The following is a 26,333-nucleotide window of genomic DNA, read 5'->3' as shown; positions in this document are numbered from 1 at the left end:
TAAGCACTGTGCTAAACTCTAAAGCTTAAGCATTGAACTGTGTTCAAGCCTAGTTCAACTAACATGCCTGCAGACATTAGTACATTTCATAGCACAGACAAGGCCATGGGGGTGGGTGACTGTAAGACCCTTTCCTGAATAGGACTGCAGAAGCCACTGCTTTGCTAAGGCTGCCACAGCACTTGGCCAGCCTGGATCCCGCAGTATCTTTCTCCTTTGGGCTAGACCGGGCCCCTCGCTCCAGTGAGAACCTTTCCCAAGGCATTAAACTCAATCCAGTTTCAGACAGGAGAGTAGGAAGGAAGGGGAGAAAAGGCGGAGCCAATTCTCATGACAGACATAGGACTCAGCCAATAGATTTGTAGATGGTGGCCTGCAGAGGTGATGGTGATCTCTGAGAGGAGGGGGCCTGCGTGAGGGGGCGGGGCTAATGGGGCGTGGCAAGCGTGGTCGGGGTCGGGGTGAAGGAGGGATGCTTGGCCGAGTGGAGGCGGGGCCTGAGGAGTAGTGGGCGTGGCTAGGAAACTGGAGGGGTGGGGTTGGGTGGGGCGAGAGGCCCTGACTGAGGAGGAGGGAGAGGCGTGACGAGGGGTGGGCGGGGCCGGGCGGGGATTGGCCGGGGTGGGGTTTCGCTGGGGTTATGCTGACGGCTCCGGTCAGGGAATTTCAACTTCGGATGTGGCTGAGCTGAAGGCGGCAGGTAAGAGCGCCTCGCGCGGGCGTTACGGGCGGGTCCGTTCACCTTCCCCGCCCCCTCCCCCCCGGGAGCTCCCGCTCGGGGCGGCGGGTGCGAGCTGGGAGCAGGAGTGACGGGGGCAGATGCCCCGGGGCCGCCCGGTGGCGAGGGGCTGTGACGGGCTCTGCCCCGGTGCCCCGCCGTTGGGTTGTCTGCCTGGCCCCTGGGCGGCCGGGGTCCCCGCGCGGGCTGGAGGGTCCGGGAGGACGCTGCCCCCTTCCCCCCTGCAGCGGGAGCTCTCTGCCACCGGCAGGCCTGAGCTGGGGTCGGCGCGGCAGCTGGGGGCGGCTCCTCCAAGGAGGCGAGTCCGCCCCGCCAGGGCTCGGGGAGAGACGCCCTGGGCAGCGCGGCGCTGTGCGATGCGCCCGGCCCGCTCGCACGGAACCCCCCGGCACTGGTGCGGGGCTGGCCGCTCACTAAGTGGGGTGGCTGGCGGCGGCGCTAGCTCCCTCCCTCCGTCCAATGGGGGCTGCTGCAGGGGCTCAGTGAGACACGCACCATCATCCTGTCATTTAAATCTCCCTCGTTTAGACTTCCGCGGGTTGGGAGTTCCGCACACGGCAGAGGCGCTTTACTCTGTCCCCCCTTAGTCAAAAGCAGAAGAGCTGTAAGCCTGGAAACTGACCCCCGAGGAGTCCTTCATCTGCTTGGGGTGGTGACGACTTCCGTATTAAAGCTTAGGGGCCTTTCTCGACCTGTGAGCGTGTAGGCTATCGCCTGTTTGCAAGCCTTGATTTTTATACTTGTAACAGCAAAACTGATTCAGAGAGACACTAGTTGCTTATTAGAAATCTCTGGCTGAGATTTGCTCTCCTGCTCTAATTTCAGTACTTGTTACATCCAACTGCTCTGGTGGGTCTCAGAGTTCCTGATCTGATTTTGGGGGAGAGGGGGGGTAAACCAGATAATCCCGAACTAATGCAAACTGCCCTGAATCACTACTAAATTTTGGTAGCCTGTATCCTTGGCATGAATAATGTGGGGCAGCAAAGTGGGAAGCAGGGAGATAGTTTTTGGATCACCACTCTTTCCATTTCAACTACTTCTTTCCACCCACTGCTTTTGACTCTTTTCCTTCTTTCAGGTTAGCAGCTGGAGAACTGTGACCCTGCACTGAAGCTGTGTACCTCTGGAGCCTGCTGAGAATGCAACTGACTAGGATTGTGCAGTCCTAATCAGTTTCATGCTCTATAGGTAAAGCAATTCAGTGCAGAGCTCAGTTCCGCTCCCTTTGGCTACAGGTCCTGAATATTTGACAAACAAAAGTTGGGTAAATAAAAAGTAGTCCACTTATCAAGATGTTCTAGTTATGTCTTGTCAGGTGGGAGCCAACTGGGGTTGATTTAGTGGCTCCCAGGTCCTTACCTGCTGGGTCTGGGACTAGCCCTCTTACTTCTGAGAAGCATGAACTTCCTTTGGTGAAGCAGGAGGTAACCCCAGGAATGGACATCACTCTCCACAATAAAGCAATACTTCTGTCTAAGCAGGGAAAACCTTCAGTCTGTATCGGGGTAATACCAGGAGGAGACCCCTATGGGAAGTTATACATACACATTCCCCAGCAATAATGCAGTGTCTCCGGTCCAAAGCGTAAATATACAGTTAAGTGTTCTCTGACCTGATTAAAAGTTTTATGATTCCTTGTCTGACTTCTCTGTCATCAAGTCTTTGCTGCAGTCATTGATGTGAGTGTGTGCCGTGAACTCATTTACTTCTGGATTCTGATTCCAGTTGTCTGGATGCTCTGTTCCTCATGTTGCTGGGTTGGTCTGGACCTTCTACCCGAGTCCAGCTGTTCTTGGGATCAAGCTCCTTCATTCAAGCTCCCAACTCAGTTGAGCTGCTCTCTTTTTGCACCAAAACCTCTTAAAATATTCTCACAGTGGTAGCATATTTTTCTAGCCTGTGTCCTTGGGGTCAGCTGATTGGCTCAAGGTCATTCCTCTCTCGGGCTTGGAGTTACTAACTGCCCCCCCTTCAATATATTAAAAAATAGAAGAAAGGGAAAATTGATAGTAATATGAATTGGAAGCTAGGAATTGTAGGAAATTGATAAGGGAAACAGGTGAAAGCTATGGCCAGCAGAGTTAAGGTCAATAAGGAGTTTTTTAAGTATATTAGGAACAAAAAGAATCTTAACAATGGTATTTGTCCATTACTAGATGGAAGTGATAAAATTATGAAGAAAAGGTAAGTGTTCAATAAGTATTTCTGTTCTATATTTGGCAAAAAGTCAGATGTTGTAGTCCTATCCTATGATAATGAAACACTTTACGTTCCAATAGTAACTGAGGAAGATGTTAAATCACAGCTACTAAAGTTAGACATTGTTAAATCAGCAGGTCCAGATAAAAACTCTTGGAAACAAGTTAAAAAAGCTGGCCGAGGAGCTCGCTGGACTCTTAATGTTGATTTTTTTTTTTTTTTTTTTTTTTTTTTTAATGAGTCTTGGCATACTGTGGAAGTCCTAGAATACTGGATGAAAGCTAATGTTCTGCTAATATTTAAAAAAGTTAAACAGGATGACCTGCCTAATTATAGGTCTGTCAGTTTGACATTGACCCCAGGCAAGATAATGAAGCAGCTGATATGGGACTTCATTAATCGAAGAATTAAAGGAGGTTTATGGATAATAGTCTGTCAAACCTAAAACTTTTTTTTTATGAGATTACAAATTTGGTTGATAAAGGCAATAGTGTTGATATAATATGCTTAGACTTCTGGATGGTGTTTGACTTGGTACTGTATGAGATTTTGATTTTTAAAAAATTGAATGATATACAACTAACATTGCATACATTAAATGGTTTAAAAACTGGATAACTGATAGGTCTCAAAATGACATTGTAAAAGAGAAATAGTCATTGAGTAGGTATGTTTCTAGTGGGGTCCTGCTGGGATAGGCTCTTGGCCCCATGCTATTTAACATTTTTGTCAATGATCTGGAAAACCTATAATCATAACTGAAAAAGTTTGCAGATGACCAGAAGATGGGGAGAATGGTAAATAATGTAGGGGACAGGTCACAGACATGGTGCGATCTAGATTGCTTGATAAGTTGGGTGCAAGCGAATAACATGTGTTTTAATATGGCTACATGTATATGTACACATGTGGGAACGAAGAATGTAGGCCATACTTGTATGAGGACTCTATCCTAGAGAGGATATTTTGTCTCCGTGTTTGGCACTGATGCAATCAGGACAATACTGTGTCCAGTTCTGATGTCCACAATTCAAGAAGCTTGTAGATAAATTGGAGAAGAGCTATGAGAATGGTTAAAGGATTAGAGAACATGCATATAGTGATAGACTCAAAATGTTAAGAGGTGACATGATAGTATAAAGTCCACATATATTTGATAATGGGCTCTTCAGTCTAAGGGCATGTCTTCACTAGCAACGGTGGCTATGTACTGTAAAGTGCCAGTGTAGACAAGCACTAACGGACAAAGGTATATAACAAGACACAATGCATGGAAGCTACAGCTAGACAAATCCACACTGGAAAAAAGGCATGCATTTTTCACAATAAGGGTAATTAATCATTGGAACAATTTACCAAGAGTCATGGTGGATTCTCCATCATTGGCAATCTTTAAACAAAGGTTTATTTTTTTGTTAGATATGCTGTAGTTCAACAGGAATTATTTTGGGGCAATTCTATGGCCAGTGCTACATAGGAGGTCAGATTAGATGATCAGTGATCTCTCCTGGCCCTAGACTATGAACTGAAGTTACTGGCAGCCAACCCCTTAAGCGTTCTTTGGTTGGGAGTGACACTCTTTCCACTGAAAGTCTCTATCTGTTATCTATCTCCTGTGTCCATCCTGCCCTCTCAATTGGGGGGGGAGGGGTGGAACCAGAAGGAACTCCACAGGATAGTACCCTCCACCGCTAGCCAATCACAACTTTTTGGGGCATGCTTTTGCCACCTCACACTGCATTACACTTTGAGATCTCAATACGGAGTGATGCCTAATTTATAAACTTGTGCGTGACCCCATCTGTCACTTACTTAGTTTGAGGACTTCTGGCAGAGAGTATTGCAAAGCATATGCTACCTTAGCTCAACCATTGTTTTAGACCATAAGTACTGTAATGCTTTTAACAATAAGTACTGTAGTACCAAAAGGTCAGACAGGGGAAGTTCAGAACATAGGCCTGAGCCTACAGTTTTTCCATTGATGGCACTCCCACTGAGTTGAAGTTATTTCCTACTTGTGTGCACACACAACAACTATATTGACTTAAGTGTAATAAGATTGAACTTAAAAGAGGATATGTTATTAAATCATAATCTTTAAAGAACTTTGAGTGACAAGGAGTGATTGATTTTTTTTTTTCTTGGCTCTAATATGTAGTTGATGGACAGTCATCAGCAAAGACAAACTTCTGAAACGAAGTGAACAAACTGTAGCAAGTTTGATACATTTGGTTGGCCAAGGTGATCAAATTTTATGGTGATGGGTGACAGAGAAGCTTACATCAGGAGTATTGTTCATTTTGTGGATAATTTGTAATTATGGGTGGTACTATAAACGTACGGATACCAGACAAACTTCATGCCTGAATTAGGGTTGCTTCCCTAGTTGCCCAATACATATATAACAAGACTTGAAAACAAAATGTCAGAAAACTAAAAATGCAAAATGAAGATTGACCTTCTTGAACAAATCAGGCACAGACTACTTTGACTCTACTTGGGCAATGTTCTTTGCATAGAGAGTACTGTAAACGTGCACCACAGAACGTTGACTTCATATTTCGTATAAAAAATGACCCCATTACAGGGTGTAACTGAGTGTTGTGGTACATTGATTCTTGAGCATCTGGTAGAGCAGGGGTGGGCAAACTACGGTGAGCTGTTTTAAGCTAGCCCACGAGCTCCTGCTGGGGAGCGGGGTCTGGGGCTTGCCCCACTACGGCACTCCAGCTGGGGTGCTGGGTCGGGGGCCGCATGGCCCTGCTCTGGCTCCTACGCGCTCCAATGGCCCCCTCCAGCGCTCCAATTGGAGCTGCAAGGGCGGTGCCTACGGATGGGGTAGCGTGCAGCGCTGCCTGGCCACGCCTCCGTGTAGGAGCCAGAGAAGGGATATGCCACTGCTTCTGGGAGCCGCTTGAGGTAAGCGCTGCTCGGAGCCTGCACCCCTGAACCTCTCCCCATGCCCCAACCCCAGCTATGGTCCCCCTCCTGCTCTCCAAACCCCTCAATCCTAGCCCAGAACACCCTCCTACATCTGGAGCCTGCACTCCCAACCAGATCACCCGCACCCCAATTCCAATTTTGTGAGCATTCATGGCCCGCCATACAATTTCTATTCCCAAATGTGGCCTTCAGGCCAAAATGTTTGCCCACCCCTTTGGTAGAGTGTTGGGTGTACCGTGAGCTTGGAGGTAATCCTGTAGACATTCCAAACATTAGGCTTCACAGGTTATAGCCTTTGGTGGATTCCCGTAAACACCAACTGAGGCTGATAAAGTGATAAAGGATTCCTTTATTCTGCCAGTCAGAAATAAAATTTGCAGTTACCCATGGCATGATAGCTTTAAGTTGCAAACAAAAGATAAACCAGCTTTTCTTAAGTCAGTTTCTGAGGGCAGGCCAGTGCATGGATAATAGTCAGTCTTTTGGGCCTCATCTTGCATGTGCAAGCTTATATATACTACCTTCTGACCCATTGCTTATTTGATAAGATCCTCTGGCAACTACAGTAAAGCAGTAAGAAATGTGAAGGTATTGCTAGCTTCTTTTAATGTGTGGTTTTTTTTTAGCAGTTGGAAGCAAGAAGAGGCAGCTCATTGTGGTCCGCATGACCTATTGACCATCAGTAACTACTCTGTCGACTGTGGTGTTGCATGGACAGTACAGAGGGACGCGCTGGAGTATAGGAATGGTAGTTCCAGTTTAGAGTAGTAGTCGTAACTGATAGAGAGCAAGTATACTATGGACCTGACCCAAATCCTGTTGATGTAAAAAGGAAAGATGGATTGGACTATATAAATCATGCTTTTATATCTTTTTGAGGAGACAGATACAATGAAAGTGTTATGGAAGGATAAGGTAGTTTGATTTTTCTTTATTTCTTGTGAGCAGCTCTACAGAGGCAGAGATAGGCTTGGTATCTTGTTTAAGAAGTACAACCTTAACTTTGCATTTCCGGGTCTGACATTATTGTGAAGCACTTGTTGTGAAGCCAGTGTAATTGACTGCAGCCTGAACTCCAGCTTCACCTGTAGGTGAAGCTGGTGCATGTCTATCCCACCATGTTACATAATCCAATGTTACTCAGTCCTTAACTGCCTTTTTTTAATAGAGGGAAAAGGTAGTGGTGTGGTGGCACTTCCAGTGAGTTTGTTGGATGATGGGGAGAGTACATGCAAAAACAAATATGTAATTGATTTATAAAACAAGAAAATAATTGTTCATTTTCCCCACCTATGGGCTGGATTGCACTTCCACTTTTGTGAGCATAGGAGACTCAAATCTAGGGGATCTTTGTAAGTTCCCAGATAAGGGAGCTGCAGTTTTGCACCCTTTCCCTTTAACATCCAATGCGCCTCCAGTGGTACCATGAGGTTTTTTGGGGCTGGGATGATAGGGAAGGAACTTGTCTTAGCACAGCTGAACCCATCATTTCCTGTTGAGCCTGTAAATATCAGTGCAGAAGTCTGAGAACTAGTGCTGTTTTGAAACAAGATGCAATGGGAATTAATGCTTCTATAGCTTCTGCTACAGCTCACCCATGGAGGATTTTGTCAATGGCTTCTGAAGAACCCCTTTCAGCTTTGCTGCCAAGGGGCTGGGGAATATCTGGGACTGCAGGTTCCTTTCGTTATGTATCCTGAGGATGGTTTTGAGCGATGATTTATTTATGGTACCTAGCTGCTCCACTTTGAAAAGACAACTTGACAGAAAATCCAGGGTGAGCACGGTTCCTCTTGTCTTGCTCCTGGAATTAGTTTTGCAGGAAGATGTGATTTGATCCTCTGTCTTTAATTTACTCAGCTAATCTTAGGTAATGCAGCATGTGTGGTATGTAAGGTCATTATCTGGAGGCTCATGCATTACACAGAAGCACAATAGGATGAACTAAGGACAATTTGAAGGCTAGCCCAATTGTCTTACTGCTACAGGTTTAAGTCAGTTCCTTTGCCTCTCTAACGTTGTCTCTGTGCCTTAGTGTTTGCAAAGCACCAGTTCTAGAGAAGTGTTCTGGTTGCAAAAGCTACCCTGTTACCAGAAAATAAAAATAGACTTTTAAAAACCAAGGAAATATCTGTGCTGCCTGAAAGATCAGTTTTGACTAAAATTACTTGCATTGATGACAAAGCAGAGTTTAACCAAAATATTTATTGTTGAAATTACTCTGTAATTAGTAATGTTGTACAGCTAAATGTAACACCGGGTTTTACTGAAAATCACTATCTTATTACTGTGGCTTGAAAACTACAAAGAATAACCATGGCTCACTTTACTTAGTGGGCTGGATAAAAACTTGACTACAATGTTTTAAGAACGTAGGTTTTTATATTTTTTTAATAGTATTCTTCAGTATAATTTTAAAACACATGATGTGATTTCTTACCACAATGGAAAACTAGAGCAGCTTTCTTTCTTTTTAATTGAAGTTGCCTGCACAGTACTCTTTTATTCTGTCTATGGTCTTTCAAAACTTGCAGCAAAAATATCTATATTTTATATATTGATAACATGCAGTGCTTTGAACTGTGAGTCTACAGCAAAAATAAACTTGTGTTTTCATACAATACTTTAGACAGCTCACACAAATATACAATCTCCTTTTTGGTTTGGTTGTCTGAATTTTTTTTTTTAAGAATTGTGCAACAGCTAGCTATAACACTTTACATTATTTTACAAACGAAAGTGTACTTATGTTTTCCCTCTGTTGGGAGGAAGTTTGCCTTCAAATCTTTCTATTCCTTCCTTGTTTTCTTCTCTCAAAAACACCCTTTCTTGTGATCACCCTTCTATTTTAAACAAACTAGTGTGTGTTTGCTTGCCAATTGCACAATCACTTTTCCTGTAGGTGTTTACTACTTTAATTTATTATACATTCCTTCAGTTTATCAGCTATTGAAGTTGCTGGTCTGTAACCTCCAAATCTGTTATCCCATTTCCTAAATAGCTTCAGTGTATACTATTTTCAAATTCTCTGGTAGTGATGGAATTCCCCAAAACAATCACCAGTGGTTCTGTTAGCTCATTTAATATACCTAAGTGACTTTCATATGACCCTACTAATGTTCTAATATGTTCTAGTTAACTATGCAGTAGTTGATGTGTTCATTTATGTCAATTGCCTAGGGAGGTTGTGGAATCTCCATCATTGGAGATTGTTAAGAGCAGGTTAGACAAACACCTGTCAGGGATAATCTAGATAATACTTAATCCTGCCATGAGTGTGGGGGACTGGATTAGATGACCTCTTGAGGTCCCTTACAGTCCTATGATTTCTGATTCTGAGTTGCAATAATGCTATCCTCACTATTTTTGTCATATTTTTTTTTCTAAATGGTAGCTGAAGGAAAATAACAAGTATCAGCCTTCTTATCACTAATCTTTACCTATTGGTGAACCTACTCCTTTCTCTGCCATCTTGCTTTTTGGATACTTTCTTTGATGGGACATTGTCCCATCACATCATGCATCTGACATGAACTTAGTGCCTGTAACAGGGATAGTTTTAAAAACCGGTGACATAATCTTCATACTTCGTTTAGTGCCTAATCTTAAAACTGCTTTGGGTCCCCTTCTCAGAGGACTCCTCTCTTAAAGTGCCTACAGTGGCCAGGCTTTGGTAGAGGAGGGCTTTATGATAAACTTATGGTCATCTGTGTCACTTCTTTGTTCAGCCACAGCGATGGTAACAGACCAATGCATGATGCTCCTTTTTGCCCAGGACTGAGTGTGCTGCTAACCTAGATTTCAAGTGACCTAACAGGAAAACAGTTTTTACACTTTTGGTACTCAAGGTTTAATGAAGTATACTTCAAATAACTTGAAATAATTAAATTTTTGTTTAGTGTTGTAGCCATGTTGGTTCCAGGATCTTAGAGAGACCAGGTGAATGAGGTAATATCTTTTATTGAACCAACTTCTGTTGCTGAAAGGGACAAGCTTTTACAGAGTTCTGTTTAAGCTTGAAAGCTTCTCTTTCACCAACCAAAATTGGTCCAATACAAGATATTACCTCATCCACCTTATTCTCACATATTACTAGTTGAACATTTGCACTTAATTGTAGAGTGATAGAAGCAACTAATTACTTCCCTTGGCTATATTTTGTGGTGGGTTTTTCTGTGTTTTTACATGTATTATAGGGATGGTGTGTGTGGTGGAAACAGATTACAATTTCTAGAGTTGGCTGAGATTTCTGTATTTCCAGGATCTTCTGATTGTGGTGATTTCAACTTGAAAGGCCATTTTATTTTTTCATTTGTACATATTAAATGTGAGCAGGACAGAATCCCTGAGGGTATCTCAATGTTTGCTTTCTAATTCTGTTCAATAAAGAATTCAACAGCTGGTATGAAACATTAAAAAGCCAAAAGAAATCTTTACCATGGTTTAATTTATAGAGAAGTATCTCTTTTGTGGTGAGTCTGATTTCCTAACATTCAGAGAATTAAGGGAGTTAATTTAAATTATATGGGATAATTGCAAAATAGAATTTTGTGGTACATTACCTCTCATACTTGAGGTATTATAAAAATGTTACCAAGAAAGTGCTGATAATACAGTGTCTATCATTCAAATGTAGTAAAGGTTAAGCTGCATGCAAGCTATTTCTGAGTTCATTGACATTTTGAATCCTGCTCTGTGGAGTGAGAAAATGCTTGGGAAGGAGAATGGGGTAGCTTTTTAAAAATTGCTGTAGAACCTTTACCTTACACCAGAGACTATCAGAAAGGACTTATTTCAGAGGGGTAGCCGTATTAGTCTGTATCAGTAAAAACAACGAGGAGTCCTTGTGGCACCTTAGAGACTAACATTTATTTGGGCATAAGCTTTCATGGGCTATAGCCCACTTCATCAGATGCATGGAGTAGAAAATACAGTAAGCAGGTATAAATATACAGCACATGAAAAGATGGGAGTTGCCTTACCAAGTGGGGGGTCAGTGCTAATGAGGCCAATTCAATTAGGGTGGATGTGGCGCATTCCCAACAGTTGACAAGAAGGTTTGAGTATCAACAGAGGGGAAAATTTATTTTTTGTAGTGACTTAGGTTCTCATACTGTCTTTTTATTTTCATTCCTTTGAATGAGAGATTTAACCCATTACTAAAAATGGTAGCAAACCACAAGCTTTTGAGCTAAATAGGACATGGTGTGTGTGGTATTGAAAGTAGAAGCTAGAATACTGTTCTTAGGCTTTCAACCACAAATATTCTGGGTCCATACCCATTAATAACACTAATTGCAAACTCTCTCATAACATCCTGAAGACCCTCTGCTTTAAATTATGCTAGCATGGTGAATGTGTAGTAAATAGAGAAGTTAATGAGTGGTGGAAGAATGGCTTTTAATTTTATCAGTTCCTTGAGAGACATTTATTGTATGGTCCATGCGTGACAGACATCACTGTGACTTCTAAATTTTTTTACAAAATAAATTCTCCATCTTATAACATGCAAAACACAAGGAAATACTTGGTAATGTAGTTTCTTCTAAAGCTTCTCATTTTGGCACAGCTTTTGGGATACACTGACTCATTTGCCACTTCCCATTTTGAGTATGTGGTAAAATCTCACATCTTTCTTGAAGTGTGGAAATTCTGATATTAAACCCCTATCATCTAAACCTATCTGATCTGATGTTCTTGTGGCAAAGTGTGTTAATTACTGCCAAAATATTAACTTCTTTGTGTATTGGGAGTGGATGATTCATGGGGTTTAGTAGTAGAATACATAATACAAGCTGTAACTTCAAGATCACTGATTTTAAAAACCAGACCAGTCTCTGGTAGTGAACCAGTTAATTACCATTTGATGGGCCAAATTATGTGTAATGAGTTGGGGGGTGTGACGGGTTGGATCACAGAAACCCCCTTGGGAGCTGCCACCAGATGTGCAAAGACTACCCCTGCTTCTGTTTTCCCTGCCAGCTCAGGACTCCAGCACCCTGTCTTGCTGAGCCAGACACTCCTGTTTGGCTCCACACACAGACCCAGGGTCTGAATCACTTGTCCCAAAGCTGCAAGTTTACCTGAAAACAGCTCGCAGTAGCATGCTTGTCTTTAGCACTCAGATGCCCAACTCCCAATGGGGTCTAAACCCAGATAAATCCGTTTTACCCTGTATAAAGCTTATGCAGGGCAAACTCATAAATTGTTCGCCCTCTATAACACTGATAGAGAGATATGCACAGTTGTTTGCTCCCCCAGGTATTAATACATACTCTGAGTAAATTACTAAATAAAAAGTGATTTTATTAAATACAGACAGTAGGATTTAAGTGGTTCAAAGTAGTAACAGACAGAACAAAGTAAGTCACCAAGCAAAATAAAATAAAATGCGCAAATCTATGCCTAATCAAACTAAATACAGATAATCTCACCCTCAGAGATGTTTCAGTAAGTTTTTCTCAGACTGGACACCTTCCAGGCCTGGGCACAATTCTTTCCCCTGGTACAGCTCTTGTTGCAGCTCAGGTGGTAGCTAGGGGATTCTTCATGATGGCTTCTTCCCCTCTCTGTTCTCTTCCCCCCCTTTATATATCTTTTGCATAAGGCGGGAACTCTTTGTCTCTCTGGGTTTCCACCCCCCCTCACTGGAAAAGCACCAGGTTAAAGATGGATTCCAGTTCAGGTGACATGATCACATGTCACTGCAAGACTTCATTACTCACTTGCCAGCACACACATATACAGGAAGACTCACAGGTAAATACAGCCATCTGCAGACAATGGGAGTCATCAAGATTCCAAACCATCATTAATGGTCCACACTTTACACAATTACAATAGGCCCTCAGAGTTACATTTTATATTTCTAGTTTTAGATACAAGAGTGGTACATTTATACAAATCAGATGATCACACTCAGTAGATTATAAGCTTTGTAATGATACCTTACAAGAGACCTTTTGCATGAGGCATATCCCAGTTACTTACATTCACTTATTACCGTATTTTCTCTAAAACAATCTCAGTTACATTATATTGACTTATTATCAAGTTTTTATAAAACCATATAGACTGCACAACGTCACACCCTCCTCCTGAACTTACTGCCAGAGACTTGGACACTGACCATGGCGGAGGCAGTATACCTAAAATTCGTTTTTGGGCTCCCCTATGGGGCAGACACTCCTGTGTCCCCCAAAAGGGAAAGAGACCCTGACCCAGCTGTAGGCTCACAGCTTCCAGCTATGAGGGACCTTTCGCTGGCCAGCAAAATCCCCCCCCTTTCACTCAGGTTGGGTTTGCTTCCAGCTAGAGTCCTTGGGGTTTGTTCCCACCGCAGCAGTCACCAGGACCCCAACTTCCAGCTCCAGGATACATGTCTCTGTGCACCTCTTCCACTCCATTACAGCCAGGTCATGCTTCTGGGTCTTAATTGCTTTGTCTCTTAAGTCCAGGCTGGTGGGCAGCCTTTTCTTTTTCCAGGTCAGGCTTTCCCCAGGCAAATTGTACATCAATTTCCATTTGTCTTCCCTTGAGACCATCACTTGATGAGCTGGGATACCACAGAGAACACCCTCCTGCCAGAACAGGCACCCCTCCACTCCTGTCTTGCTAAATTAGACACCCCAGTCAGCTTCAGCAGGGACAGAGGTTGGGCCACACCCATCTGCAGTTCACTGAAACTGAGATGCACTCAGCTCAGGGGCTTCTTAGTTAACAGAGACATTCCCAGCGCCCATTGTTCAGTCTTTCTGGGCAATTTGCAACTTGTGTAGTTTTAACTTCTTTTGATCTTCATTCTTACTTATTTTGCTTCTTTTTCTGTCCCTACTTCCCTTTCCCGAAATAAGCAAACAGAAAATAACAAACCAGTAACCACTTTGTCTGTTCTCCAGCCACCACACTTAAAACTAACTTAAAATCACTACCAGTATCTCAAAGCAATCAGCTGTGCACAGACCCTGCTCGACTACGCCACTGTGACGGGTTGGATCACAGAAACCCCCTTGGGAGCTGCCACCAGATGTGCAAAGACTACCCCTGCTTCTGTTTTCCCTGCCAGCTCAGGACTCCAGCACCCTGTCTTGCTGAGCCAGACACTCCTGTTTGGCTCCACACACAGACCCAGGGTCTGAATCACTTGTCCCAAAGCTGCAAGTTTACCTGAAAACAGCTCGCAGTAGCATGCTTGTCTTTAGCACTCAGATGCCCAACTCCCAATGGGGTCTAAACCCAGATAAATCCGTTTTACCCTGTATAAAGCTTATGCAGGGCAAACTCATAAATTGTTCGCCCTCTATAACACTGATAGAGAGATATGCACAGTTGTTTGCTCCCCCAGGTATTAATACATACTCTGAGTAAATTACTAAATAAAAAGTGATTTTATTAAATACAGACAGTAGGATTTAAGTGGTTCAAAGTAGTAACAGACAGAACAAAGTAAGTCACCAAGCAAAATAAAATAAAATGCGCAAATCTATGCCTAATCAAACTAAATACAGATAATCTCACCCTCAGAGATGTTTCAGTAAGTTTTTCTCAGACTGGACACCTTCCAGGCCTGGGCACAATTCTTTCCCCTGGTACAGCTCTTGTTGCAGCTCAGGTGGTAGCTAGGGGATTCTTCATGATGGCTTCTTCCCCTCTCTGTTCTCTTCCCCCCCTTTATATATCTTTTGCATAAGGCGGGAACTCTTTGTCTCTCTGGGTTTCCACCCCCCCTCACTGGAAAAGCACCAGGTTAAAGATGGATTCCAGTTCAGGTGACATGATCACATGTCACTGCAAGACTTCATTACTCACTTGCCAGCACACACATATACAGGAAGACTCACAGGTAAATACAGCCATCTGCAGACAATGGGAGTCCTCAAGATTCCAAACCATCATTAATGGTCCACACTTTACACAATTACAATAGGCCCTCAGAGTTACATTTTATATTTCTAGTTTTAGATACAAGAGTGGTACATTTATACAAATCAGATGATCACACTCAGTAGATTATAAGCTTTGTAATGATACCTTACAAGAGACCTTTTGCATGAGGCATATCCCAGTTACTTACATTCACTTATTACCGTATTTTCTCTAAAACAATCTCAGTTACATTATATTGACTTATTATCAAGTTTTTATAAAACCATATAGACTGCACAACGTCACAGGGGGGTTCACATGAAAAACCACCATCATAACTGGCACTAATTGATACTTTCATTTGCAATCTTCACTAGAGGCCAGGGATTAAATGCTACATGGAATAGCCTCTCACTTCAGGAGAAGGTAGTCTAAAGTTTATTTCAACCCTGACGTATAAAACATTAGTACTCCTTCATGTATACAAAACACAGGACTTCTGTCTATGCTTTCATAAATGCTAAATTAAAGTCTTTAAAATATACACTTGTTTTTAGTTGCACTGATCCACTTGTTAGTCTTGTTTACTTTTTCTTGGCAAATCCATGAGCAAGAACTGATTGAGTTGGGTCCTGGACTAGCCAGGAAAAGCTTCCCACTTACTACTGGTGAGTGAATTTTTAAAGCCCTGCATGTAACTATGCAAAGTAGAATACACTTGTGCTGTTTCAGTAACTTTAAAGACCTGCCCAAATTTCAGTTCCTGCAGACTAAAATAAGTTGTACATTATATTTAGAAACAACTAGTGTGTAATAATTCCAGATTCATAGGATCATAGAAGATTAGGGCTGGAAGAGACCTCAGGAGGTCATCTAGTCCAACCCCTTGCTCAAAGCAGGACCAACCCCAACTAAATCATCCCAGCAGGGCTTTATTGAAGACTTGTATATTGATATCTGAGTGCTGCTGGTTTGTTGGACCATGTGTCACTTTCAAAAAGTGGTTTCTCTAAGCCTGTCTATTCATAGCTTTCCTTATGTTTTAGACAGTCTTGATTTCACTTATCTCAAAACTCAGACACCCCTCTCCCCCTCCAAGGCAACTTGTACCATGAAGATGGTTGATTTACCATAACATTCCCCAGCTGTTGGAATAGTATACAATATGCTTAATGTGTTTAAAATACAAGTCCTATATCATGCATAGTGGTGTTATAACTTTGGAACATGATCTGCTTTTAATGACCGAATTTCTCAGTCACTGACGTGACGCCCTATATTTCTAGTTTCAACATCTCTATGACCCTAAGCATTAATCTGTTGAATGCTATGGGGATATTCATTTGGCAGGTAAACTGAAAAATGCTACCATGTTGATTGTTGTAAATTCAGATCTCAGTGAGAGAAAACTTGGTCCTCTCTAATGGAAGGTAGGAATCGGCTTGCTTCCATTTCTCATGTCTGAATTAGATGTTTGCTTTGTTTCCATAATATCTCTTCAGTGTCTTTGTACCAGTTAAAAATAATTGGATCATTTCTGTTCAGTGTTCCTGTAAGTATGTTGGGTATTACTGTTTAAATCAAGATATTCAGATGTAAAGTAGGCAAATGGTTTTGGCAAATATTTTGAGCATCTATGTAAGTGCTTTTTAAAGTGACACACACCACTGGCGGATTACTTAAAACTCAGAGGTTTTTTTTATTGTGTTGGGAGCAGTGTGGTGGAAGGATAATTGCATGAAAAATTAAAAACGAAACTAGGCAAAATACCACAAAATAAACTCCAATGAATAGGGGATAAGAGGCGCTGAACACACCTTCCTAACTTTTTTTTTTTTAAATTTTTATCATTTTGATGTAGTAAGATTCTTCATCTGGAAAACTGTTGTGGATGATATGCGAGGATTCTTTATTCCATTGATTGTTTGATGCATTTTAATTATCTCTGCTGCTTAAGCATAATTTCAGATAAATAAAGTAAATTTGTAGAGAGATCTCTATAAATCCATCTGTGTGGCTATGAAGGCAAATCTGGTCTAAAGTTAAATTGACTGACTAGACTGTCATAGATCCTGTGAAATTTGCATCTAAAAATTAATAAAGAGAACTTTATAGCAAAGGATAACATCTCTCAAAAAGAATGGAATAACAAACACAATCATGCAGTTAAGATCAAATCTGTCATCCATAACTAATGATCTTAAGCAAGGATTCTACCCAGCCCCATTTTTGTAATACAGTGGATGTAATGTTGAGCTACACTTTCTGAAACCTTGAGTCTTGTCCGGTGACACACGAGTTCTAATGGCCTTCACTGTGTGCACTGCCATTCTAATGGAGCTAAAATAATTCTGGAAGAAGGCATTTTAATATAGAATACCTCAGGTCCATCCATAGTTCACTACAGGGTGTGGAACTTGGCAAACAAGTGGATTAAGATTAATGTATGAGTAAGAAATCTCTCTTTAATGGGTGACTATTAAAATATAACTTTTGTTTTTAGCGGTTTTCCTCTTCTGAGAACTCAGAGCTTGGCTTTAAAACCCTGCTGACAAAGATCTACATAATATAGGGGTTTTTCATAAATAATCCAAAATTTGGCTGGGCATGAAAAGGCCATGCCTCCACTTCTGCCTCTTAATCTGATCATTTAAAATGTATAACCCTTTTTTGACCTGCCTCTGATAGAGCTGAAGCCACAGAAAAGAGATCTACCTACCAAGAACATAAATTTGCCTTGATGGCTGAATCTGCGTTCAGGATTTGCTCCTTTTCTCTGTCATTCGACAAAATAACTGTGCTGTCTTTATTGTATATTCTTGTTTCTACATGTAGGGAGCCTATAATTTACTGATATATAAGTAAGAAGCATTATTATTTTGCTTTCTTTTATATATGGGATAACTTAGAGTTTCCAGTATTGGGAGTCCAGGCATTAATATCCAGTTTTACAAGAGTATGGACACTTCAAACCCTGACTGATTTTTTTTTTTCCCTCCCCCCAATTACTTCTAATTTTCTTTCTAGCAAAGGGTATTGTTTTGTAAAATCCCTTGTTAACATTTCCTTTGCAGTGTCCTTTGTTTCTTTAAAATCATATTCCAGGTGGTTTATTTGCTGCTCATTCCTGGAAACTCTTTAATCTGAGGCTGACAGTTTCCCAGAAACCACTTTCAGTTTCTTAAGACACAAACTTACTTTTGTAGAAAGCCTATCCACATACTATTGTGATGGGTCAGATAAGTCCTGTACTGGCAATGAGGCAGTTAATTAGGCAGATAGGCTCCACACTGGCAAGGAAAAGCTTGAGGAGAGCCTGTGGACCCAGATGACCTGCTATATGTGCAGCCAATAGCAAACATGGAGCGGGGAGTTAAAAGGAGGAGACTTCACCCAGTTGAGGGCTGACCAGGAAGAAGAGCAAAATTCTGCTACTTCTTCAATCAGGCAAGCCTGGTCCCAGCCAAGAGCCTAAGGCAGCTTGCTACCTGGATGAACCATTTGGTGGGTTGGACAGAGACCCAGGAAGGTAGACAAGGACGGACAAAAGCCTGGAGCAAAAGTGTGGATCCTGCTGACAAATCCTTGGATGATCCTAATTTTTAGTTCATTGTTTTCCTTTTTGTTTTGGACTCCATGGCACTGGATCTGTGAGGGGTTGGGGACACCTGACTGGCAGGGATCTCCAGCAGGGGAATTGTGAAGGAGGGGCTGCATAGACAACCTGGTTGCACCTATGCAGGGCCAAAATAATTTATTGTAAAGAAAGAGGACTTAAAGCTCTTTAAATTAGTATTTAAACATGTGGAGTTGGATTTTGTTAGTTCAGTCTAATACCTTCTAAAACTATAGTCAAGACCAGGCAAGATGTACTTTATCATGTATTAAGGTAGTCCAGTTGAAATCTAGGAAGATCATAGGTTTTAATGGGATCAGGTAGCATGTGTTAAGAATATACACTGCCTTATCTACACTAGAGTTTTAGAACATGTTGGCTAACACCTTCTAACTCCCCTTCAAGGTTCACTCTTCTGCTGCCTAGATTTCTGTAACTTGAAAAAAATCGGTCCTGTCTGGTTTTCCCCTTACTCTTCCACACTTTCTAGTGACCCTCCTAAAGGTAGGCAGAGAAGATCCTTTTCCACTTATTTGGAAAACGAAAAGTCCTTTTCGTGTATTAAATTTTTCAGTTGCTCTAACTGAAACTGCTCCTCTACCTTCTCTTTAGCTGGCACCAGGCTCCACCTCACTGCATGTGCATTTTTGTGTTTGATTCAGCCACTTCCCCCATCCCCTCTCAGACTAATGCTTGACATGTGCATGTAGGAGTGGGAATGTAAGGGAGAGCAGGACTGATATAGGATGCTGATTAGTTATTAGATTGTGCACAAATTCTTGAATGTGGATTATACAGCTGTAATACAGAGAACTCCCAAATGCAATACCTGTGGAAAAGAGATGCAAAAAAATTTCATACTAATTATAATCCTTTACCAGTATGTAATACATAATTACATTGTTCCATATTTTCAAGTGTGCGTGCAGAGAATGCTTGACTTTGAACAGTTTTTATTTTTATTTTTGCCCTAATAGATTCCATCACACTATTACTCTGTCATAGTTTGATTAGAATGTAATTGGCATTTTAATAAGTATGTTGAACTCATTTGGCTCAAGTTCCTTGCCCAGGGTGTTGCAGTAAGCTGACTCATTTAGTCTGGTATATGTACAAAGATAAGCAAAGTTACAGGTAGCTTTGCAGTTCATATTCACTTTTTGCTTTTCCTGGGAAGAGCATGAATGTAATACAATGTAATTATTATTTAAAATGTGATGCACACAGACATTTGTCAGAACAGGGTAATAAAATGTTCTTACTAAAATAGTAAATGCTATTGTAATGAAAAATCCCATAATATGCACTTCCCGAATGTGCACATCTGTTGAGTTATTACACTTGATGTTCCTTTTTAGAAAAGGAGGGAAAACTTTAGTGCTAGAAAATTTGAAGTGATGTGGCAAAGTAAAGTCATAATGTACAACTCATTTTTTTTTAAAACTGCTGCCCAAAACCTCTGTGGCAAGACTATTTTATGTAGTATTTTTGGAAAGCAAGCCACTAACTACTAGTCAATTGGGCTGGGCAGTTGGTGTAGTAGCAAAATATGCTACCACATGGTAGGGGATTGCAGCTATGGATGCTTGTGGTACATTTCATAACTATGGCTCTGTATAAACAACAATAATGGTCCTTTGCTTTTAGTCTGGTAGAGCCCAGGAGTGAAGGGTAAGGTAATGCATTCAATTCCTAGGTCTAACCTTATTTAAGTTGCAAATTAAACATTTGAACAGCGAATTTGGGTAACTGGATTTTGATGAAAAGCTAGGTTCGGAGGTGGGAATAAGTCTGCAGTGATGAGTGAATCAGTTTAAAGTTGTATGCGGTATTTTTAACTTTGGCATTACACGTTTAAAGGTCCTGGTCGTGGAACTAGTGGTTAGCAGGAGAATGCTTAGAGTCAGCGCTGAAAAAACAGACTCAGTAGGGGGTTCTACTTTAAGTGGAGTCCTTGGAGGCTAAAAAGGCTAGTTTGTGTCTCTTCTGCATAGAAGCTTTCTTTTAATTGATCTAAAGTAAAAAGATCGAGTTCTAAGATTTGCTTGGGTAGACATATGTGATCTAAAGCCCACCCTGTACAAGTTGCAGTATGTGTAGAATTTGAGACTAAGAATTGGACTTTGATCTCTACAAATTATCTACTTAACTTTATCCAGGCTAATTGCCACTTGCTCATTTCTCTCTTTCCTCCTCCCCCCCCCCCCCCCCCCCGGGCTGATGAAGCAGGAGAGAAAGAACAAATTAAATTAGTATAGCTATCGTGATCATATATCCAAACTAGAATCGTCAGGACACACTGCTGGTATTTCCCCACATCTACTCCTGCTATTTATGTTCATTATTCTGGGTTCCTGTGGGGGGTGTTTGTTGTGTTTGTGGTTTTTTTTTTTAAACTTAATGTATTTTTCTTTTTCCCTGGTCTTTCCTCAGGGGTCTTGTTTCCCTTTATTTTATATGATTTAGATAATGACCAGAAGAGTGTACTTATGTTTGTGGATGATACCAAACTGGGAGGGGTTGCAGGTGCTTCGAAGGATAGGATTAAAATTCAAAATGATCTGGAGAAATGGTCCAAAGTAAATCAGATAAAATTCAGTAAGGACAAACTCAAAGTACTTCACTTGAGAAGGAACAATCGTTTGCACATATACAAAATGAGAAATGACTGCCTAGGAAGGAGTACTGCAGAAAGGGTCTGAAGGTCATCATGGATCTGAAGCTAAATATGAGTAAACACTGTTGCAGAAAAAGCTAACATCATTCTAGGATGTATTAGCAGGAGTGTTGTAAGCATGACATGAGAAGTAATTCTTCTGCTCTACTCCGCGCTGATCAGGCCTCAACTGGAGTATTGTGTCCAGTTCTGGGCACCACATTTCAGGAAAGATGTGGACAAATTGGAGAAAATACAGAGAAGAGCAATAAAAATGATTAAAGGTCTAGAAAACATGATCTACGAGGGAAGATTGATAAAACTGGGTTTGTTTAGTCTGGAGAAGAGAAGACTGAGGGGGGGAAATTAAAAGGTTGTTACAAGGAGGAGGGAGAAAAAATGTTCTCCTTAACCTCTGAGGCTAGGACAAGAAGCAATAAGCTTAAATTGCAGCAAGGGCGGTTTGGGCTGGACATTAGGAAAAACTTCCTAAGTGTCAGGGTAGTTAAGCACTGGAATAAATAGCCCAGGGAGGTTGTGGACTTTCCATCATTGGAGATTTTTAAAAGCAGTTTAGACAAACCTGTCTGGGATGGTCTAGATCAGGGATCTCAAACTAATCACCAGGAGTCCCACATGAGGACTAGTACATTGCCCCGAGGGCTGCATCACTGAAACCTTCCATGAGGCCCCTCCTCTTCTCTGCATCCTCCCCTGAGTGCGTTGCGTCCCCCCTTCCTCCTGGAACGTCCTAAGCGCTGCCAAATAGTTGTTTGGCGGCAGGAAAGCTCTGGGAGGTAGGTGGAGGAGCGGGGACACGGCGGGCTGGGAGGTGGGGCGGGGGAGAGGGGAGCTTGGCAGGTTGCAGGAAATAACTCCGCGGGCCAGCCATGTGTTTGAGACCCCTGGTCTAGATAATACTCTAGTTCTGCCATGAGTGCGGGGAACTGAACTAGATGACCTCTTGAGGTCCCTTCCAGTCCTATGATTCTAGTTTTCGCTCTTTCCCCTTGCATCTGTCTTCCCTTATTGCTTTCCTTCTGTCATTCTTCTTTTGTTTTTCTCCTTTGTCTTGACTCTACAGTGATACTGAGTTGAGTAGGAGCTAGACTGTTTCTCATATCTTGCTCTAACTGAGAAGAGACTTTCACTGCCATACTAATCCTTTTAGAGGCATCCCATGTGTATTTGGGTAAGAAATAGCTGATGTAGTATGTTTCACATAGCACGTACAACAGTGTTCAATGTATATGCAGCACCTACCAAAGTGGGGTCCCGCTCCATGACTAGTGTTTCTAGGCATTATGATAATACCAGTGATGCATAGGACACAATCTAGAAGATAGGGTCTTTGCTCCAAAGGGCTTACATTCAAAGGGTATGCTTTTAATTCAGGGATTCCGAATAGCTGTCCTTTTATGGGCTGCCTTGGGGGGCGGGTAGGGAAAAGTCCTGAGCAGACAGTTTTGTAAACTGTTTCAGGACTATGATATTGAATGGGGTAAATCTAAATCTCATGAGAGAGCTAAAGCTAAGTGATATTTTTTTTTAATCTTTTATTAGACTACTTTAAAAAATACATTGTAATAGAAACAAGACTTATTTATGAAATAACCAAAACTAAGTAAGTAATCTAATTTTACTAATCAATACCAGAGTGGCTGAAGTATTGTAATAGCAAACATATTGTTAATTGTACACCGTGCTAGTTAATATTTGTAGTGCTACATAAATAATGTAGCAGAGACAGTTATATTGACAATATTCAGTAGCAACATCCAGTTTTTGTGTAGTTATAGAAGAGCTTTGGGAATAGGAAGTACATTTTGATGGTAGAGGCGGAAACGTGAATTAATGATTCTTGTAGTGTACAATGGGAAGAACTTAATTTCTTGATCAGAAGAAATTAAGGGATTTTAGCCTTTGTATCCTAAATAATTGAAATTGGTGTGAAATCTTACACCAAAATAGTATATATTAGATGTTATAATTTATGTAGCTATTAGTTTCTATAAGTTTCAATAGAAGGTTATGAACTGAAGAGCCAGATGAAAATCTTTTTAGAGAAAAGAAAAATTGACTATCTCTATCTGGTGTTGCCATCTCTGTCTATTTAGCATTAGTGTCATGGTCTAAATTGTTGAGTTTCCAAAACATCAGTCACTTAATTTTGGTATCAGAAATAATGATTTATAGTCTCACATGCAGTGAGACATAGCTTTTCAGCTAAAACAAGGTTGAAGAATCCAGGAATCCTCTTTTTGCTTGAGAGCAAGCAGTAAATTTTTGGTCTAGTGGTGGTTTATTTTGAAGGAGGGAGCAATTGAATGTATGTGGATTCTGTGTACATGGTGGTACAATGATGTCAGGGTTTATGCCTGTCCTCCTAGTTCCATAGTCCTAGAGTTTAAGGCCAGAAGGGACCAACGGATCATCTATTCTACTAGATGATCCTGTTTATCACAGGCCACCAACAAAACACAGCGCTGCACACTGTATCCAACAACTGAAGTTAGACCACAATATTGCAGTCCAGAGAAGACTAAACTCAGCCCATGGTACATTGTAGAATAGGGGTACCAAGATGCATGAATGTCTGAGACCCCCTGCAATCACAGGAAAATGATTAAGTGAGATGTAGCCAGATAATCCTGGCAAGTGACCCGCAGCCACATGCTGCAGAGGAAAGTGAAAAAACCCCAAGGTCACTGCCAGTCTGACTTGTGGGAAAATTCCTTCCCTGCCCCACATATGGCAATCAGTTAGACCCTGAGCATGTGAGCAAGAACCAGCTAGCCAAGCACCTGAGACAGAGTGAGTGCTTGGTACCACCTCAGCACTTGCCCACCCTGCATAGTGTCCTTTCTTAAGGTGTGGCATCTGTGATACTTCAGAGGAAGGCCACCAACCCACCTGTGTTTCAGGCAGGAATGGAGGGGGAATCCCTTCCTGTCCCCTGCCAATGGCTGGCTGAAGACTTGAAGCATGAGCTTTTAGGAACATAAGACATAACCAGGAAGTGAGCCTTAGGACTGCTGAGCTCTTCCAATGCATTATTACCATTGTACAATACTTCTCTATCTCTGTTGAAAATGCCTTTCCTGATGCAGCCAAGTATCCTATTTGTGTTTTTTCACAGCTGAATCATGTTGGTGTCTCCTGAGCATAGTGTGATTGACCAACACACCCAGGTTTCTCTCCTCTGTCACTTCCAACTGATGAGCCCCCAGCTTGTAGCAGAAATTCAGATAATTAGACCCTAAGTACATGATTTTCCATTTCATACTATTGAATTTCATCCCATTTCTGTTACTCTAGTCTTCAAGATCATCCAGATCTTCTTGTATAATACTCCAAAATTCTCTTCTGATAATGCCTCCCAACTTTGTATCATCAATAGGTTTCTTTAGTACACTCCTTTTTGTGCCAAGGTCATTAATAGAAATATTGAATAAGACTGGTTCTAAGACAGGTCCTTGAGGAACTCTGCTGCTAATCTCCCTGCAGTCCAATAGTTCCATCTTTCAGCACAACCCATTGGCTTTGCTCTTTTAACCAGTTTCTTATCCACCTTCCAATTCTTGTACTAATCCTCATCTTCTCTAATTTAACAAATAATTTCCCATGTGGTACTGTGTCAAATGTTTTACCCAAGACCAAGTGTATTAGATCGACTTCATTTCCCTTAAAAATCCGTTTTTTTTTCAAAGAATGAAGAGTGGCTTGGACTTTCGAGGCTGGCAAGCAGTTTTTCTTCAGTGGCCTGTTATCTTATTGGAAAAAGTGGTTGCCATGTATATCTCTGTTTGACATAGGGCTTGTCTACACTACCCACTGGATCGGCGGGCAGTGATCAATCCAGTGGGGGTCGATTTTATAAATCGACCGCTGAGTGCTTTCCTGTCAACTCCGGTACTCCACCAGAACTTCTCGCGGAGTCGACGGCAGAGCGTCAGCTGTTGACTTACTGCAGTGAAGACCCTGCAGTAAGTAGATCTAAGTACATCAACTTCAGCTAAGCTATTCCTGTAGTTGAAGTTGCATATCTTAGATCGACTCTGCACGGTAGTGTAGACAAGCCCATAGAGACCTCACTTCTGGAATTTTAGCCAAACAGCAGGGGGATTGGGACTAGTCCTTTCAGCTGAAAAACATTCATCTGTCTGTAATGTCTGGAAGATCTTTATTTTTGTGGCTGTCCCTTTGCTTGAATAACTTAGGACGGGACGGCAACCTTTCAGAAGTGGTGTACCGAGTCTTCATTTATTCACTCTAATTTAAGGTTTCACGTGCCAGTAATACATTTTAATGTTTTTAGAAGGTCTCTTTCTATAAGTCTGTAATATATAAATAAACTATTGTTGTATGTAAAGTACATTTTTTTTAAATGTTTAAGAAGCTTCATTTATTTAATTTTAAAAATGCAGAGCCCCGCCCCAGACCAGTGGCCAGGACCTGGGCAGTGTGAGTGCCACTGAAAATCAGCTTGCATGCCACCTTTGGCACAAGTGCCATAGGTTGCCTACCCCTAACTTAGGATATGGGATGGATCCATCAGATTCTAGGTACTGCCACTTTGGGAACTGGATGACCTGGTAAAACTGTGGGACAGGTTAGTTCATGTTCTTTCACTGACTAGCCCTCATGGTTGGCACAACAGAGAACATTATAAAGATTGTTCTAGTATTTTTTGGTGGTTGTAGTAATCTTAGTAGCCTAAGCTATTATATGTCCTTTTCAGTCCTCTTTCTTTTGAACTACATTGGAGTTTAGGGGCCTGAAAATGCATGTTCTCTCTTCTCCCCCTCCTCCCCCTGCTGTTCAGATCATAAGGTACTAATGGAAAAAGGTCATGCTAGGCTGATTTTCAATTTTGTTTTGGTCTGGGTTGAAGAACAGAGTGAAATCCCAGAGGGTATGAGATGCTGTTTATGGGAGTCTCTTTGTGGCTCGGCTATCTGGGAGTAACTTGTTTGGGAAACCTCCAGCATGTCTTTCTGTTTCCCTTATCTTAACATCTCAAAACTTCCTTTTTTGAAAATATTTCTTGTTCCTTTTTACTCAGTAGTCAAAAGGAAGATGCTTTGTGTTTCTCTCTTTCCAGGTCACTCTTTCCTCTAAATGAGGAGCTATTTCTACTGACCTCCGTTTCTGTGCTGGAAAAGCAATTCCATAGGCAGCATTTATTTCTCAAGAGGATGTGGTTGGTCACATGATAAAATTATCTTTGGTGCTGACAGCCCTAAAGAATTGGTTGCTATGCAAAAACTCTGCTCGAGTTTTAGCAATTAGTACTTTTTTTTTTTTAATTG

At 41.6% G+C, this 26,333-nt stretch overlaps 1 protein-coding gene across 40 annotated transcripts in view; it reads left to right on the top strand.

Moving 5' to 3' along the window:
• The first annotated feature begins 587 nt into the window (after positions 1–587).
• Positions 588–26,333, top strand: part of EPB41L2 (erythrocyte membrane protein band 4.1 like 2) — a 238,808-nt gene continuing 213,062 nt past the window's right edge. For 29 of the 40 annotated variants that reach the window (XR_010599644.1, XR_010599642.1, XR_010599643.1 and 26 more), the window contains exon 1: positions 597–700. The gene's annotated coding sequence lies outside the window, so the exon portion shown is untranslated. Of the gene's footprint in view, positions 701–26,333 lie in introns of all 40 variants that reach the window. The other 11 variants (XM_065588611.1, XM_065588608.1, XM_065588605.1 and 8 more) reach the window with 7 other exon arrangements.

Source organism: Chrysemys picta, chromosome 3 (genome assembly GCF_011386835.1).
Source record: "Chrysemys picta bellii isolate R12L10 chromosome 3, ASM1138683v2, whole genome shotgun sequence".
In the NCBI taxonomy this organism is placed as follows: Eukaryota; Metazoa; Chordata; order Testudines; family Emydidae; genus Chrysemys; species Chrysemys picta.
This window is presented reverse-complemented; position numbering and strand designations above follow the sequence as displayed.